The sequence below is a fragment of the Podarcis pityusensis genome (assembly GCF_964106645.2).
Source record: "Podarcis pityusensis genome assembly, chromosome: 6".
Classification (NCBI taxonomy): Eukaryota; Metazoa; Chordata; class Lepidosauria; order Squamata; family Lacertidae; genus Podarcis; species Podarcis pityusensis.
Genome location: NC_138030.1, coordinates 25,090,894 through 25,107,964, shown reverse-complemented (window position 1 = coordinate 25,107,964; position 17,071 = coordinate 25,090,894).

The window sequence follows — 17,071 nt, the reverse complement described above, 5'->3', positions numbered from 1 at the left end:
CACACAAACAAACATAGTATCTGTTTGCTCCCGAGCTCAGTTAAAAGTTCTGGGGTTAATCCCTAAGGCTATCTCAAACTTGGATATCTGATGAACAAGCTTTTCCATTATGGCAGGGGTGAAGAACCCTTTTGACCCATCAGGCCAGATCTTTATCTCTCCCCACTCCATGGGCCACCTTAGACAGGTGAGGCAGTCACCCATCTGACATCATTGATGATGTCAGGTGATTGATAGGTAGCTAGTCCTACCCACCTGTCAAAGTTGACCTGTGTGTGTTTCATCAACACATCCCCTGCAGGGAGCAGGACTGGGCTAGGCTCTGCCCTCCACCCATCTACTGACATTACCCAGGATTGGGGGCCATTGGGGGCCAAATTACACCTCTTGGCAGGCCAGAACTGGCCTGGAACCCCAAGATTTTGCAGCCCTGCGTTATGTTCTTTCTGTATGTTAAGATAAACTTCAGAGACCCTACTCAGTGTTCTGCTGCCAGTGGAAATATGATGGGTGGACACAGAGGTTGGAGTTTTCAATTGCAGTGTCCGAAGTATGGAGTGCCCTCCCTAAAGTGCCATGTTGAGGCCTCGCCATTCTGTGATTTGCACAGGCATTAAACCACATGTGTTAACTGTCAATGATGGCTGCTTTCTTTGTGGTTTTATTTGACCTGGTGCTGTGATGAGTCTGCAATGGGCATTTTAATGTGTTGCTTATGATTAAAGTGTGGATCTTAATGTGTGCGTTTTGCTTTGGTGTTTTTGAACTTTACGTTTTATGATACGTCTTGGAATTTCCAGTTTGGTGCTATGGATATGGGGGTTTCCATACAAAAGCAAATATTTAAAGCAGGCTCCCTCAAACTCAGCCCTCCAGATGTTTTGAGACTACAATTCCCATCATCCCTGACCACTGGTCCTGCTAGTTAGGGATCATGGGAGTTGTAGGCCAAAAACATCTGGAGGGCTGAGGTTGAGGAAGCCTGATTTAAAGAGCATTTTGGGGAATGAGAGCTAAACACCTTTACAATTTGGGACCTACTGAAAGTTGTCTTTAAGGAAAAGTAGGAACTGTGTAAAATGCCAAGTTCAATCCCCCCTCTTCCCCCTAAATCTCTATCTCCATCCCGTCTTAAGCAAAGCCATCTAAGCCATCAGCTAAATGGAGACAGTAATACTAGTTTCCATCACTGAGGGATGTAGTTAGGATTAATCAGTCAATGAAAAGTGCTTTGAAGATTTAGACATATTCATATCTGTGGCATGGTTAAGAAAATGGCAAGACTTGCTGTGAGGCTGGAGATAGACGTGGGTGTTTGCTCTTAGTCACTTTTGATCATCTTCTTAAGGCAGCAGGAGTCTGCTTGCAGCTGGTAAGTTTTTCTGAGACCGGTTGCTGACTTTATTCATGATTCCTCTACCTGGGGGGAAATAATAGAGTTCCTAATCACACACACACTGTCTGCCGCCGTTAGAAGCTGTAAGACGTTTGGACAGATTTAGTAGGCAGGTAATGTTTCCCCCATTTGTTCTGCTGTGTAAAAGCTAGTTTGCACAGGATCATTAGTTCTACATGCAAGTCAGTTGTCCATGTGGGAGATGCTTCTCCTAGAGCAGGCTTCCTCAACCTCGGCCCTCCGGATGTTTTGAGACTACAATTCCCAGCATCCCTGACCACTGGTCCTGCTAGCTAGGGATCATGGGAGTTGTAGTCCAAAAACATCTGGAGGGCCGAGGATGAGGAAGCCTGTCCTAGAGCTTCAGGGATTTTCATCTACATCAAAGCCACTTGTCACTAACTGATCACAGGAGCCCCTTGTAATGATTTTGTAAAACTATTATTTGTAGCTGGCATTTTATATCTGCAGAGTGAGTTCTCTGTAACATCTTCTGTCCCATGAGTTGCATGTGTTCCTGCACTCAAAGATGGAAGAAGAAATGACGTACCATCTATGTCAGGTTTGACTCATGAGGATGAGATGTAAGCCATAGGCAAATACAGTGGTACCTCAGGTTACATACGCTTCAGGTTACAGACTCTGCTAACCCAGAAATATTACCTTGGGTTAAGAACTTTGCTTCAGGATGAGAACAGAAATCGTGCTCCAGCGACACGGTGGCAGTGGGAGGCCCCATTAGCTAAAGTGGTGCTTCAGGTTAAGAACAGTTTCAGGTTAAGAACGGACGTCCGGAACGAATTAAGTACTTAACCCAAGGTACCACTGTATTCATGAAATGTAGAAATGGATGTATGGAGGGTAGATATTTTTGCAAGGTTTGTCCAGGTCACATGTAAGAAGGATACTCTCATTACTTTGTTTTCCTGCACATTTCTGCATTTCATGAACATCTCTCCACAGGATTTATCTACCTATTGTTCTACAGGGCTTCACAGATAAATGCCATGGACTGGATGGATGCATGCAGGCCCTGAGATGCCCAAACAACACAACCCCTCTCTTGCCTGGGTGATGTGGTCCAAAGGAAAGCAGAGCAACATGTTTGGCACCAGCTTGGCTGCAGGAGTTGCAGGAAGGAGGCTTACAAGGCACCATCCAACCGTCTTAGGGACTCTACTCTGGACTTACTCCTTAGCCATTTCTTCTCCTGAAAATATCCTGCAAGGCAGTGGACATTGCATCCCGAACACATACATCATTTCCCTCTGTTTGCCTCTCAGGGACCAGTCAAAAGTCAATGAGATGATTTATGTGCGTGATTTTGCATCATAGAAGTCTCATAAAATGGCAAAAGGAACGATATGGGCAAGGGGAGAAATTGGCCTAAAGATGAAAGAGAAGTGTTGAACGATAAGTGCCAACAACTCTTCAAAAGATTGGGCTCAATGAGAATCATAGAAGAAGTCTAACAAGCTGGTGATGTAAGCAGGAAGTTCAAGCAGCTTCAAGCCATAAAGTCTTCAAGGTCAGGGTAAAGACTACCATGATAATATCTCTACTATGGTACCATCATGAAAACCTGCAAGGATGGATCATCTGGGATTTCAAAGCAAACAATAGAAAACAGTGAGAATGGCTACAAACAGGCACTAGAATAGTTTGAATCATGTTATCAGGAGCAATTCCTCCCCCCATGACATAGAACCAGGTTCCCCACCCAGCTCCTCCCACCTCTTTCTCCCCAATGCTCATCTTTCACTTTGTCATTCAATTCCCAATTGGCCAAGTGCAGTCTGTTTCTCTCCCTTTTTCCATTACACACTCGACTGAGCGGAGGATGAAAGGGCCCCTGGATTCCAGAAAGAAGGTAATTAATTGACTTTCTGCCCTCGTTGCTATGCGGCAGAGGTTGAAGCCGCAGCAGCTACAGTTCATTTTCAATCCTGGACAATTAGCCATGAATGGCATCATTATAGAGACGATCATCTCTGCCCAGTGCAGCAACTGTGATGTTGACTGACACCAGGCAGTCTCAGAGAGGCCAGTAGAATAGATGTTCATAGAGCAACTCATGTGGATGCCTTCAGAGTCTCATGCAGGCACCAAAAATGGTAGCCTTTTCCTTGCTGCACACCTTCACCCTCCAATTCTTGTTAAGGATACTAGCTGGGAGTGTGCATGGGTGCCAGAATGCACATGCATGCACAAGTTCTGGTTCCAAGCTGCGAACAGTTCACTATAGCAAAATATAAAATAAAAATAAAAATGTAACATAGGGGTAGCCAACATTGTACTCCTTGTTGGACTACAACTCCCATCATCCCTCACTATTGGTTATGCTGGCTAGGGTTGATGGGACTTGCAGTCTAGAAATCTGTACTGCTTTTAATGGCTATGTTTTTATATAGTTGTACACTGCCATGATATTTTATGAGAGGGTGGTCTATACATATTTTTATGAACGAACAAACAATCTGGAGGCAACAATGTTGGCTTCCCTTGATGTAACCTTTTTCTACCTGTTTTTAGAATGGAGAAATAGCTACCTTCAATCCTTTTCACATGTTACTAGCATGTAGATGGCTACCAGAATCAAATTACCTCCTATGGAATTTTAGTTCCCTTAAAATAAATTTTTAAAAGCATTTGACATATTGGTTGGATAATTATCCCTGGGGGGGGAGGAGTTTTGCCTTTCATTTTTTTTTGAAAGGCCACGGTGATATATTGGAGAGAGTCATGCTTGGCTGCCATTCAATCTAGTCATTTCTGAAGAAGTATTATTATTTATTAAATTTCTATACTATGCCTTTGTCCAAGGATCACAGGGCAGTTTACAATATAAAACCACAAAAATACACAACATAGTAATAAAAGCACCCCCTGTTTAAAAGGCCATAGATTGTTCAATCAGCCAAAGGCTAAAGTAATGACATGAAAACACATTTCATAATACAAATGTTATTCTACTGGTATATAGTTTTGGACTGCATATTATTCATCTGATATATGGCAGTGGGCTGCTTATTACTTCTGTTTCTATACAGATTTTACAATTTCTGTACAGATTTTACCTTGGTTGTTTATGCCACTGAGACATAGTTCTGTATTATGTCCATGATAATGAAAGTGTTGTAATGGTTGACTATATAGGGCTGGGTTCTCACACAAACCCTGAAGCTCTTGCTTCTCCATGGTGTCTTACTCATAGGCAGTACTGGACAAGGATGAAACCTAAGAAAAAAGAAGAGTCTGGAAGCATCTAAATTACTCCCAGTCCTTTTGGCTTACTATGTATTGACTGGAAGAGGTTGCCCACCTTCCTACCCTTGTCTTTCTGGCCATTGCCTTCAACCATTTCACCTGGTACTAAAGTTGCACATGTAGCCTGCAAAACAAGCCTCTTCTGGCAAACCAGAGCAGCACACAGAAACACCATTTACCTTCCCACTGGGGTGGTACCTATTTATCTACTTGCACTTTGAGGTGCTTTCGAACTGCTAGGTTGGCAGGAGCAGGGACCGAGCAACAGGAGCTCACCCCATCATGGGGATTCAAACCGCCGACCTTCTGATCGGCAAGTCCTAGGCTCTGTGGTTTAACTCACAGCGCCACCCACGTCCCTAAAGGCAGTTAATTCCTTCCAAAACATGTTGGAACAAGAAAGTGTTCACCTGCTGATGGAAGGACAGCAAGGAGGGAGCCAGTCTAGCTTCTCTAGAGAGAGAGTTCCTAAGTCTGGGAGCAGCCATTGAGAAGACCCTCTCCTGCATCCCTCCCAAGCACGCCTGTGATTCCCCCAAAGATCTCAAAACCCAGGTAGGTTCCTATGCAGGAATATGGCCTTTCAGTTAGCTTGGACCTGAGCTGTGTCGGGATTTAGAGGTGATAACCAGCACTTTGAACCAGCAACTTTGTGCCGGGAAATAGACTGGTAGCCGGTGGAACTGTTCAAACAATGGAGTCATGTGTTCCCTATAACCAGCCCTAGAGAAGTGTGGTAAATGTGCACAATGGCCAGTTATTATGCATATTAACCTCTCCATGTACATACCCCGATCATATGCTATTAAAAGGACAAATATTCAGATGTGAAGGTGATACTCAAGCGTGTGAACAAAGTCTGCGCACATTTCAGCCATCGTGTACACAAGCATCTCAGTACTTGGATTGTTGTTTCCTTTCCACTTACCTTTCTTGCCACCTCCTGTCATGCAACAATCATCTCTCTGATGCACACTGTCTTAGAGATGCTTCAAGATCCCATTGCACCAGCAGCTGCTAATAGAGTGATGATAAAAGAGTCAAAGGGCTGTTTGGTTAAAGAATGAAGATTTTGACCTAAAAGAAACTCTGTCAAGGGGCCTCAGCATTATAAACACAGAAACCACATGTTCTGTTGACACTGATATTATTGGGAGAAGTGAATGTGCCGGTAGAGTAAACAGAGGGAATGGTTATTTGATGAGGCTGTAGAACACTGAACATATAAAGTGGTCTTATATTAAGCCAAGCCACTGGAATCAACATGGTGTTGTGGTTCGAGTGCCAGACATGGATAAGGGTTCAAATCTCTACCCAGCCATGAAGCTGACTGGAGGATATTGGGACTATTACTACCTCTGAGCCTAATCTACTTCACAGGGTTGTGTGATGATAAAATTCAGGGAATGATGAGTGCTGTCTTGAGCTTCTTGGTGGGGTATATGTAAATGTAATAAAGAAATAAAAGCTTTGTCTACTCTGGTAGCAACTCTCCAAGTTCTCAAGCAGAGAAATGATTATTTAATTCAGGGGTAGGGAATCTGTGGCCCTCCACATGCTGGTGAATTCAAATTCCCACCCAGCATGGTCAGGGATGATGGGACTTTTGTCCAACAACATCTTGTAGGGCCACAGGTTCCACAACTGGAGACGCCAGGAATTGAACCTGAGAGCTTCAGCCCACAAAACCTATATGTTGTCATGCAATTATGGGCATGAAGATCTGCATCTTTATGCAGCTGATGGTTAGCTTTGGGTATTCTTGAGGAAGAGGAAGACATGAATCCAGAGCCCTCATACTACCCTAAGATGGAAAGCACTGTCAAAGCTGGCCAGGAATTTGCTGCTGCATGAACAGTCCTGACTAGGCATGCAGCTATGCATATACAGCTCAAAGCAGGCATTCATCATTTCCCCAACTCAGTAGACTTGACAGGAATGTTGACATCACAGTAAGGGAAAGGTTGCCTTTGTTTGGACAGATGTTACTCTAAAAACCCAAGGATTTTATTTAGCCATATTCACTGTGATAATGGATTTTCAGAGTGCAATCCTTTGCAGAATTCATTATAGTCCTCTGGAGCAATCTGTTTTTCCCCTTCAACCCTTTCTCACCTTCTTTTTAAAATGATCTCTCATTTCCCTGAAGTGTGAAACCGCAAGCCCCATAACAGCCTAATGCACTATTTGCTGGAGAAGGTCAGTAGCAGAATAAATATTTGCCCCTCCTGTGTCTGTTTCAGAGCTTTATAAGAATTAAAGTTTTATTTCACAATCTAAATCTATAACCACCACAAGGGAGCAGGGTGAATGGGAGTCGGAGGATAGTCTTGTTATTGTTGGACAATTTCCCTCTTTGTCTAATTGCACGTCACTGTCAAAGCTTTGCTATTTATACAGGGATATGCATATAAGTCTGATAACTTGCTTGAACATTGGCTGCCACCCAGAAGCACCATCCAAAGTTCACTGTTCATTGATAGTGGATGTTTCACACTTTGCTCCTGCAAAGACTGGCAATGAGAAATCAATGTTTGCTGTTTAAAAACACTTCCTAATGGTTAGGGACATAGGAATAATGGAAGCTATCTCATAGTGACAATCTAGTTGGACTATCTCGCTCAGCATTGTCCATACTGACCATCAGTAGTTCTCCAGGTTTAGAACATATGAGTCCTGCTGGATCAGACCAAAGGTCCATCCAGCCCACCATCCTCTTCCCACAATGGCCACCCAGATGCCTACAGAAAGCCCACAAGCAGCACTTTCCTGCAGCAACTGGAATTCAGAAGTATACTGCCTCTGACAGTGGAGGTCAAACACAGCCATCATGGTTAGTAGCCACTGATAGCCTTGTGCTCTGTGAATTTGTTTCAGACAGGAGGCATTCCCATCCCTACCTGCAGATGCAGAAATTGAACATATGACCTTCAGCTTGCAAAGCAGGTGATCTACCGATGAGCTGTTGCACCAAATTAAATCACATGGAGGGCTCCATCTATCCAAAATGCAGGAGGAATTAGTTCAGCAGATCAATCTCTGTTACTGTGCAATAAACTTCTTAAAGAAGGAGAAGACCATGGTCTGGGCAGGTGCCTCCACCAATCAAGGTGTGTCAGGCAATGACCATATCTAAAGCTTTCTCATTGGTGGCTCATGATTTTTTTTAAAAAAAAACAAAACCCTGCCCAAGTTACTGGCCTTCTTTTCTCAAAAGCAATATAAGAAAGTCTGTTCAGGTGCTGTAATTTATATAATAATAATAATAATAATAATAATAATAATAATAATAATACCCCACCCATCTGACTGGGTTGCAATGGCATTTTGATATCACTGTACTTAAAGATGAATTGTTTTATTTTTTAAAAAATAATAATTTACAAATGCACTTTGATACTTTCATTGAAATCCACCTGTGCCTTGAGATAGCGATTGGTCTTTTCCAAAGCACCTTACTGATCCCAGAGGTTCTCTGATGATTCCTGGGCCTCCCAGTCTGTGTTTTGAAAAAGAACAGGACTGCAAGTATGCACACTGGCTGAACGGAAATGGCTTCAGTGGAATTGAAATAACTAATGTTGAGGATACCACGTTAAGATTCAATCTCAAAAGAACAACCAGAGATTAAATTTTTATATATGCATTTATTAGGACTTATATTCCACCCTACCCAAGAGTTACACATCAATTTCAATGCATGGACAAAAATGGTAAAATGTCAGAAATAATGAGGCTAATCAAAACGTCTAGCTACAAGATGTGTCTGAACCATCATTCATTCTAAGCACATCTGTCAAGGTTTTTCAAATTCCCTGCATCGTAAAATACACATTTTAGAATAAGATAGCATCTGCTGCAACTATCTACTGTTTGACATATGCCATGTCCATGAAGATAATTTAATGTGAATAAATTGCACACAACTGAGATAATGCATAATAACAAACCACTGGCTTTTCCAACTTCTTTCATACAAATATAGGGGCTTGGATATCTCACAAAGGTTCTTTTCTTCCATCAAGTCCAAAACCAAAAAGAGAACCCCCTCTAACTCCCACACTACCTTCCACAATCACTGCCCTTGAACCTCTAGGAAATCAGCAAAGAACAATGCAGTATGATGAAGGGAAGGCTTTTGCACTTTGGGTGCACAATTATAGACTGTGAAAGAGACTACATTGGTACCTCGGGCTACAGACACTTCAGGTTACAGACTCCGCTAACCCAGAAATAGTACCTTGGGTTAAGAACTTTGCTTCAGGATGAGAACAGAAATCGTGCTCCGGCGGCGCAGCGGCAGTGGCAGCAGGAGACCCCATAAGCTAAAGTGGTACCTTAGGTTAAGAACAGTTTCAGGTTAAGAACGGACCTCCGGAACGAATTAAGTTCTTAACCTGAGGTACCACTGTACCAAGTTCTCCCATGCCACTCAGAGGTAGGAAGATACCAGTATCCAGTGGCAGACTTTGAGCTCTCAAATTTCAGTGGTACCCTGCTCAAAGTTAAAATTTGGCACACACACCCTGTCTCTCATGCTCCATTCTACTGCATTGTTTTGGCATCCTCTGTAGCATGACACCCAGTGAAATCGCACTGGTTGCACAACCCTAAAACCACCTCTGCTGTATCTACAACGAAAGCCCATTCAATAGAGATTTTGTGCTGGTGAGTTAGTTGTTGCTTTATAGAAGCTGCTGTAGATGTGTCCATAAATTCCATAAGGCTGTTTTTATTCCTGTTTGTTTTCCCAACAGTGTTTGTTTGCCAGCCAATTAAAATGCTTCACTGATAAATAATTTGCTTTTAATTTTTATTATTTAATCAGTCATATTTTACTTGAATTATGAATCAATTAAACTTAAAGATGCTGACATATTATTCAGACCTCAGTTAGTTTCCTTTTTAAGATATTAAAGAATGAGCGATATAACTTACAAGTTAATAAACAAAAGCTATCACTCATTGTCAGACAGAAAAACAATCCTTTCCCTCCCTTTCCTAACTGTCGCTTACGTTATAGCCTTAAAAAGTTCTGTGAAGTCCCCAGGCCTACTGATTAAAAATTGCACTCATGGCTATATGATTCCTACCAGTTAATCAACTTAAGCTTGTGTTGATTAATTGATTAATAAACAGCCTTACAAAACGACATGGTTTTAGTCCCCCTGGTGATCCAGACATTTTTTATACCCTTCAGGCTGTTTGAATGAATGTTGCCAGCAGGGTTATTGTGTTTATCCCCTGCCTTTTATTGTCTTAGGGACCAATATATAAGAGATATTAAACAACAACAACAACAACAACAACAACAACAACAACAACAACAACAACAACAACAAAGCAAAGCTCCAATTGCTTCCTTAGGAATCAGACACAATTGACGCATGGTATTTCCAATGGAACCTCAAAGACATGTTTTATTCTGTTATTATACGTGTGTGTTTTTGTGAGTAACTGCGAAAGGTACATTAGCAAAGGGCTGTGATGATGTAGATTGCAGGTCATGAGGGACTTAGACCAAAGGAGATTTTTTTTTCTTTGGCGTTATCTCCTTTCTTTATGCAACACAGGCAGTCATATCTGTTTTATCCTGCTCTGCAAGACCCCAGGAGGAGCCAGTACTGCCAACCTTCTTCCTTAGATAAGAGACACCATCAAATCAATCCCTTTGTGTGGTTGTTTTCCCTGTCTGCTCTGCATGGTAATAGCTCCTATATCTATAAGACTTGAAAGTGAACATGGTAGTACAAATCAGGTTGGAATTCAGAATTCAGACACTCCTATTGAGGATATCATTGGAAGGAATTCTTCCTGTCTGCCACTGAAGTTTTATTAGACCAAGCTGGTCCACTGTTCTCTCAAAGTGGATTGTGATGTATGCAGGGCCACCATGCCTATAAAGCAAGGAGAGACAATATCAGATGGCAGGGAGTGTGTTGTCTGCCACTGCCACCTCCTCCTCCTCAATGACTGCCCGTTGAGGCCGCCTCCTTTGCATCCACTTTCCTGCCACCGCCTGCCGCTGCCTCCTCCTCACATGTGCCACCAGTGGCGGAGGAAGGGGGTGTGGGGGTGCAGTCTGCCCCGGGTGTCATCACTGAGGGGGTGACAAAATGACAAAAATATGAATTTTCAAAAATTGGCCACACGAAACTTTTTAGTTCAGTCAACAAATGTAACAAAATGCGGCTGGCACTGGGCGCCACACCGCAGGGGCCAGCACTTACCACAGGGCCTGTAGCATGCCCAAGCCATGCGTCTCTCCTGGGAGTGATGTGGTGGCTTGGGCACCTGCACATTCTGCGCTCCCTGAAATGGCAGCATGGGACTTGCATCTGTCCTCTGCCTTTCCCTCAGCTGAGGGGGAGGTGGCGGAGAGGCTTCATGCAGCACGCCCCGCCCCCATGGGCGACTCACCCCGCCCCTGGCTCCAGGATGCCTGAACGGCTAGCTACGCTGCTGTGTGCCACACCACCTCCTCTCTGCCCTCCTGTCACCAACTCCACACCACCAAGCTCCATGCCACCTCTATGGGACTCATAGCAGGTAAAATGGAAGGTGCAATTTGATGTGTAAAGTGATGCATGTCAGAGCAAATAAATAAATCTCAATTTCACACATTCACCAGCCTGGAGACCTCCAGATGTTTTAAACTACAACTCTCATCGGTCCCAAGTAGCATAGCCCATGACCAGGGAGGATGGCAACTGTTTTGCAAAACTTTCAGAAGGCAGCACTCTGCGGAAGGCTAACCTAGACCAACCAGTCCTTAGAAGTGATGGGATGATCCTAGTCAATTTGGTTGATGTTCCTTTTTGAGTGATATAAACAATTTTCTTGTTACTTTACATTCTTTTAAAACTACTTCTGGTCAAGTTTGTCCTATATATAACATGCTGCTTTTCATTACTGTTACTAATCCATGGTGCATTTTCAAGTATCTCCAGTTTCAATTTATTTTAATTGAGCTAGATATCTTCTTTAAAAGTCTTGAAATTATTTACCTAAAGGTATGTGATTTTATGTTTTACAGTGCTTCTGAAGAAGTGCTTTTCTGAAAAATATTGAACACAATGAACTATATCTATTCAGCCCTATAACTTTAGTGCCTCCCCTCATTTTCCCCAGCACACTGATAACCAGTGATTTTTTAAAAAAAATCTTGATAATTCCCAAATCTCTTCTTATGTTGATTCTTTGACACAACCCTTCTGGGTTATTTTCTAGGCTGCTAATTTCTTCAATTACAAGATGATCAATGCAATAACCCTACCTTACTAGGGGACAGCAGGAGGCAGCTTTTCATGTTCTTTGACCTAGAGCCGACACCATTTGCTGCCCATCTGACTAACTAGTGATGCAGAAAATGCACACAATACTGCAGAGTTATGGGCAGCGTTTGAAAAACACACCAGGTCCCAGCAGGACATAGAAAATTAGCCTTTTCCAGACTTGTGGGGTTCAGGTTTCCTGAAAGGATTTTTACATTTATGCAGGTTTGGAATTTCTGTTAGACAGCACGCACCTACAACTACAATGTAATTAAATGCACAAAAATAGAGTACTGAAATATATGTTGATAAATGACAGTGGACATGACTAAGTTTGGGCCATTAAACTTAATGGGCCTACTCTGAGTAAATTTCAGTTGACTTCCACCTAGTGAAGGCCAAATTTTATAAAGAAAGCATATGGAAATAACATTAGGGTTGTCCCTCACAAATATGTAATCTAAAATATCTTGACTTTTGTCAAAAGAATAGTCACCCCATTCTGGTGCTTCTAGGCAGGCATGGCATCAAAATTTAATTTTATAATTTGTACTCTGTCTTGTCTACTACAAGCAGATTTTTTTAAAAAAATGTTTGATAGTGGAGGGTGGGGCAGGGATATGAACCTCCACCTGCAGTCAGAATTGGTTCAGTCTCATATGCTACCACTTCCAGTTACCATCTTATTCTGTGTAATCTGTAGGAAGGACCTGAATAATATTCTTTGGGATACTTTATTGTGGGGAACGTTCAAAGAAACATTAGGCAAACACATGAGCCAAATCATTATGGGCAGCATCCAACTCAACAGTTTTGTTAGCACAACAACTTTTAGCTCTGCAATGTACTTTCCCCACATCCTCTTCACCCCATGTGCCCCCCTAAATCAGCTCCATGAGGTTTGGGGGACCCTGGAAGCAGAATGAGGTGGGATGTGTTGGGCCCACAGGGAGAGGAGAGGGTAGAGAAGATACATTGCACAGCTATAAGTCGCTGTGCTAGTGTAACTGTTGGGCTGGATACAGCCCTGTAAGTTAAGCATCAGTGAGGGGTGATCCCCCCCCCCCCGGGAATGGTAGGGCAGAAGGCAGGGAGCCTGACAGTAGAGGCAATGACAGGCAGAGCCAACTAGTCCTTATTTTGTCCCTGTCCTCCCCACTGCTGGGTTCTACAAGGGCAACACTTAGATCAACGAGGAGGAAGATGAGGCAGTGTTATCCTCTGAACTGGTTGTAAGCAAGAAGGCAGCAGCTGGCAGAACACAGATTGTGGTTGGTGAGGCAGTGCCTCATTTGCCAGCTCCATTGTTGAGAATGGCAGTTTTCCTTACAGTGAAATCCTGTGTGTTTTTGTTAGGAAGTAGTTCCCACCATAAAGGTCAATCCCATTTCTAAAAATAAATAAATAAACTTTATTTGGGTCCAAAGACCCACAAAATCATTTTCAAAAGCAAATCCCTTGTTAGCATGTAAAGAATTGTGGGTTTCACTTCTATTTTCACTGTCCAGAAGGACTTAAAAATGAGAGTAATAACAGTCTCCCTCCCTCCTGTTTTTCTGAACAAGAAGAAGGGTGAAACAATAAATACTTTCTCAACCCTCAGCCTAGAAAGAGGCTAGCTTAAATACCTTTACAGACTCACCCAGAAAGAAGTTGTTGTTTTTTATCCTTCTGGTGTCTTCAAGAGGCAAGCAGTGAATTATATGAAATCGTTCACTGCAAAGTGAACTCAGGATCAGCTTGTCAGTTTATGGCAGGTGTGAGATTTGAGTAGCGGGCTTCCTGATTCATTGTTCAGTCACTTAGCCACTAGGCTAGAATAGCTAAATGTTATGGATGCGGGAAGCAGCACTGAAGTATGAAGTGGTGGTGCTAAAACATGTTGTGAGAGCAGCAGCAGACGATGGATTAGGTCCAGATGAATTCTAAATCTGGATGCATTCTCAAGAGGCCATGCCTTTTGTTATGAACTAATTAATCTGGAATTGATATAGCCCCTGGTTGTTTTTCATAATTATTGACACAGATTAGAATTACCTGTTTAAATCTTGGAGACACTTACAAGATTTATTAGCTTGACTGCAGTCCTGCACCCACTTTCCAGGGAATAATTCCCATTGAAGGAATGTATATGGTTGTGCTCTTCATGTGATTTTTTAAAAAAGAAAGAAACCAGTTTATTACACTAATAAAAAATATCTGTTGCATACTCCAAATTTCATTTTTAGTATTTTACATACTTGCTGTTTTCAGCACCATAGACAGCTCACAGCAGCAAAATGAGGACACATAATATTTCAAACATTTTCATTAAAAAAAAAAAGTTTGCAAAACTAGTATTCTGATAGCTTTTATTCGAGATCCACCATTACAGTGCACAGTGGGAAAGATGAAGGAGCTTTAAAACTTTACACCTTTATTTTCTAGGCACTTTTATGCATACTTTCCACTGTGTGTTGCTAAGTGATGTTAAATAGCCACAAGAGACTTTTAAATTGCTTGTAAATTGGTGTTAAAAGCTTTCCCCATTTCTCTTTTTAAAAACCACAACAATCTTGGTTAATGAAGAGCCCTTCATCAGGAAGCCTTTTGGGGACACTTGGAATTTTGATTTGGCTTACATACTAAGGTGGTTCCATAATGCAGGTTTTTAATGTGAACTTTGTTGAAATATATTCAAGGTAGGGACAAAATGCTTGATTCAACATCACCCCCCAGAATATGCCACTATAGCACAAAGGAAAAAAGATAACTTGGTGTGCCTACAGGTTGTTTAGCAGAGGATCTACATTTATTGTAGACTTCAGTTGGACTTTGGGGGCTGGTTTTTACTGTATTTTCATTTTTTAATGCAAACCCTTACATCATTAAATGCATGATGGTAGGAGCCACACACATAGATTGGTTTTAACTGGCTTTCCACTGAGTACTTAAATAGGAGCATTGCAAAGTATAGATACAGATTAGTGCCCCTTAAAAGAATCATCTGATTTAACTCACTGAACTTTGTGATAGGTTAAAAGAAGAAGAAAAACTGGGGGAAAGCAGCTGCATGTAATGTACATCGTTAGGCTTATGATGTGGCTTATTTTTAGCAAGCAGTCATATGGTCTCCTCTCATCCCCATCACTCATATGGTTCCACTACATGAAAAGAAGACGAAAATACAGCAGTCTGTTATCAATGTGACAAAAAAGAAGCATGCAGCAATGGCCTTGAACTTAAAAGGAAGCAGAATCCCACCTAAACTGATGGTAAGCGGAGGGCAGAATTCAGCCAAAGCGAAGTATTGGAAGTTCCATTGATTTCTCCCATTCCGTTTAGTGAAGCATGAATGTGCTTTTAGTAAGAGCTAAATGTTTTTGCCTTCTGTGATATTCTGCCCATATTTTCCATGGCACGGTCGGAGAATCGTGAAGATGGCAGCTGCATTTCAACACCATCATAACCCCCATGTTCCAGTCCCAATTCAAGAGCTGTCAGCTGTCACGCACTGTGGCCAAAATGGAATTCACAATAGGGAGGCACCAGCAGACTCAGGAGGCCCCAAGGTTTGAAGAGATGGGGAAGAACTTCTGTAGCTGAGAGGTGTCTCCAGCAACGGCCCAGTGAGGACTGACCATGCACAATACCCAAGAAAGGAAGGGGAAGAAGTGGGGTGAAACCCTGTACACCAGATGGGAGGGGGAATGAAATGTAGTGGCCGGAAGGCAAACATGGAAGAAGACACATATAGGTATAAAAATGCAGAGAGAACCATTTCATTTTCTAGTTTGTACAAGGAGAAGGTATTTTTAAAATCAGCTCAACAGAAACACTTGACACTCAGGGCCTCTCTTGTTCCCTCTGTTTCCAAGGTTCAGAGGTGCGTGTGGATCCTTATGTAGCCCAAATGGTTATATAATCACCCATCCACAAGAGGAGCTTCAAGGTTTACAAAAGTTATATACCCAAAGGAGGGGAACCCACAAAAAGCTCTATGAGCACTGAGCTCTCTCAGTGGCCACGGAATAATGACAGCTGAGGTGGAGGGCACAGAAACAGGAGGGCATGGAGATGAGAGTTGTGGGGGAGGATGTGGCTGATTGACTGAGACACTTCGCACTGTAACATTTTGTTGCAGGTCCCGGTTGTGTTCGGTTAAATGGATTTATCTGCATTGTGGCAGCACTGAAAAACCCTAAAGGCACATATTATTCTATGTTTACCCAGCGCTGTTACATAACTCAGAGGAAAATGCACACACACACGCAAAGCAAACAGCATCAGGAAACCAAGAATAGAAGACCCTGGAGTGAAATTTACACATCGGCTATTAATATACCTCCCTTCTCAATGACCCGAGTGATAAAAGAAAGAGTAGAGTGTGACTTTTTATCTTTATTCAGTGCTTTGGTCCTTCAGGGACACTTGAACATGATTGCATCGTTTTCAATGTCAACCCTGATAACACACTGATTGTGTTTCTTTCTCTCTCTCTTTTTCCCTCAGCGCCAGAGAATTCCCTAGGTAGCTTGAACTGTTAATTCAAACTGACTGGCTCACCGCATTAGTCCATGTGTCTTTCCTTTGCATCCCACTGTAGCACATTAGCACAACAAATTAACATTCTAATTGCCTTTTACCTATTTATCAATTGTGGGGGGAGAGGGAAAACCACAGGCAAGAAAGAGCCGGGGAAAAATCCCAGACTGCTCTCCTCAGTCTGCATGTCTATTTCTTTTCTATTTATAGTCAGTCACTGAGCTATGCTAATAAAAAGCCATCTGCAGGATGGGGATATTTCCCTGCACTTGGACACAATAATGGGAGAGTTAAGCATGTACATAAATCTCTCACAGCCTACTTGTGCATGGACCATACTCACAGATTGAAAGACATACAGCTCTTTCTTTCTTTCTTTCTTTCTTTCTTTCTTTCTTTCTTTCTTTCATTTCCAACAAGTTTTTATTATTAAAATAATTCAGCATTAATACACACATGTTACGAATATACAAACATACATTTCATACAGTCCTTAAAAATGTTCAAACATACCCACACTCAATCCCACAGATACTTCCTTTTCCCATCACCATCACTCATCCCTCACCCCACCCTTGTGTTTGACTTCCAACCTACTCAATTGCAATTT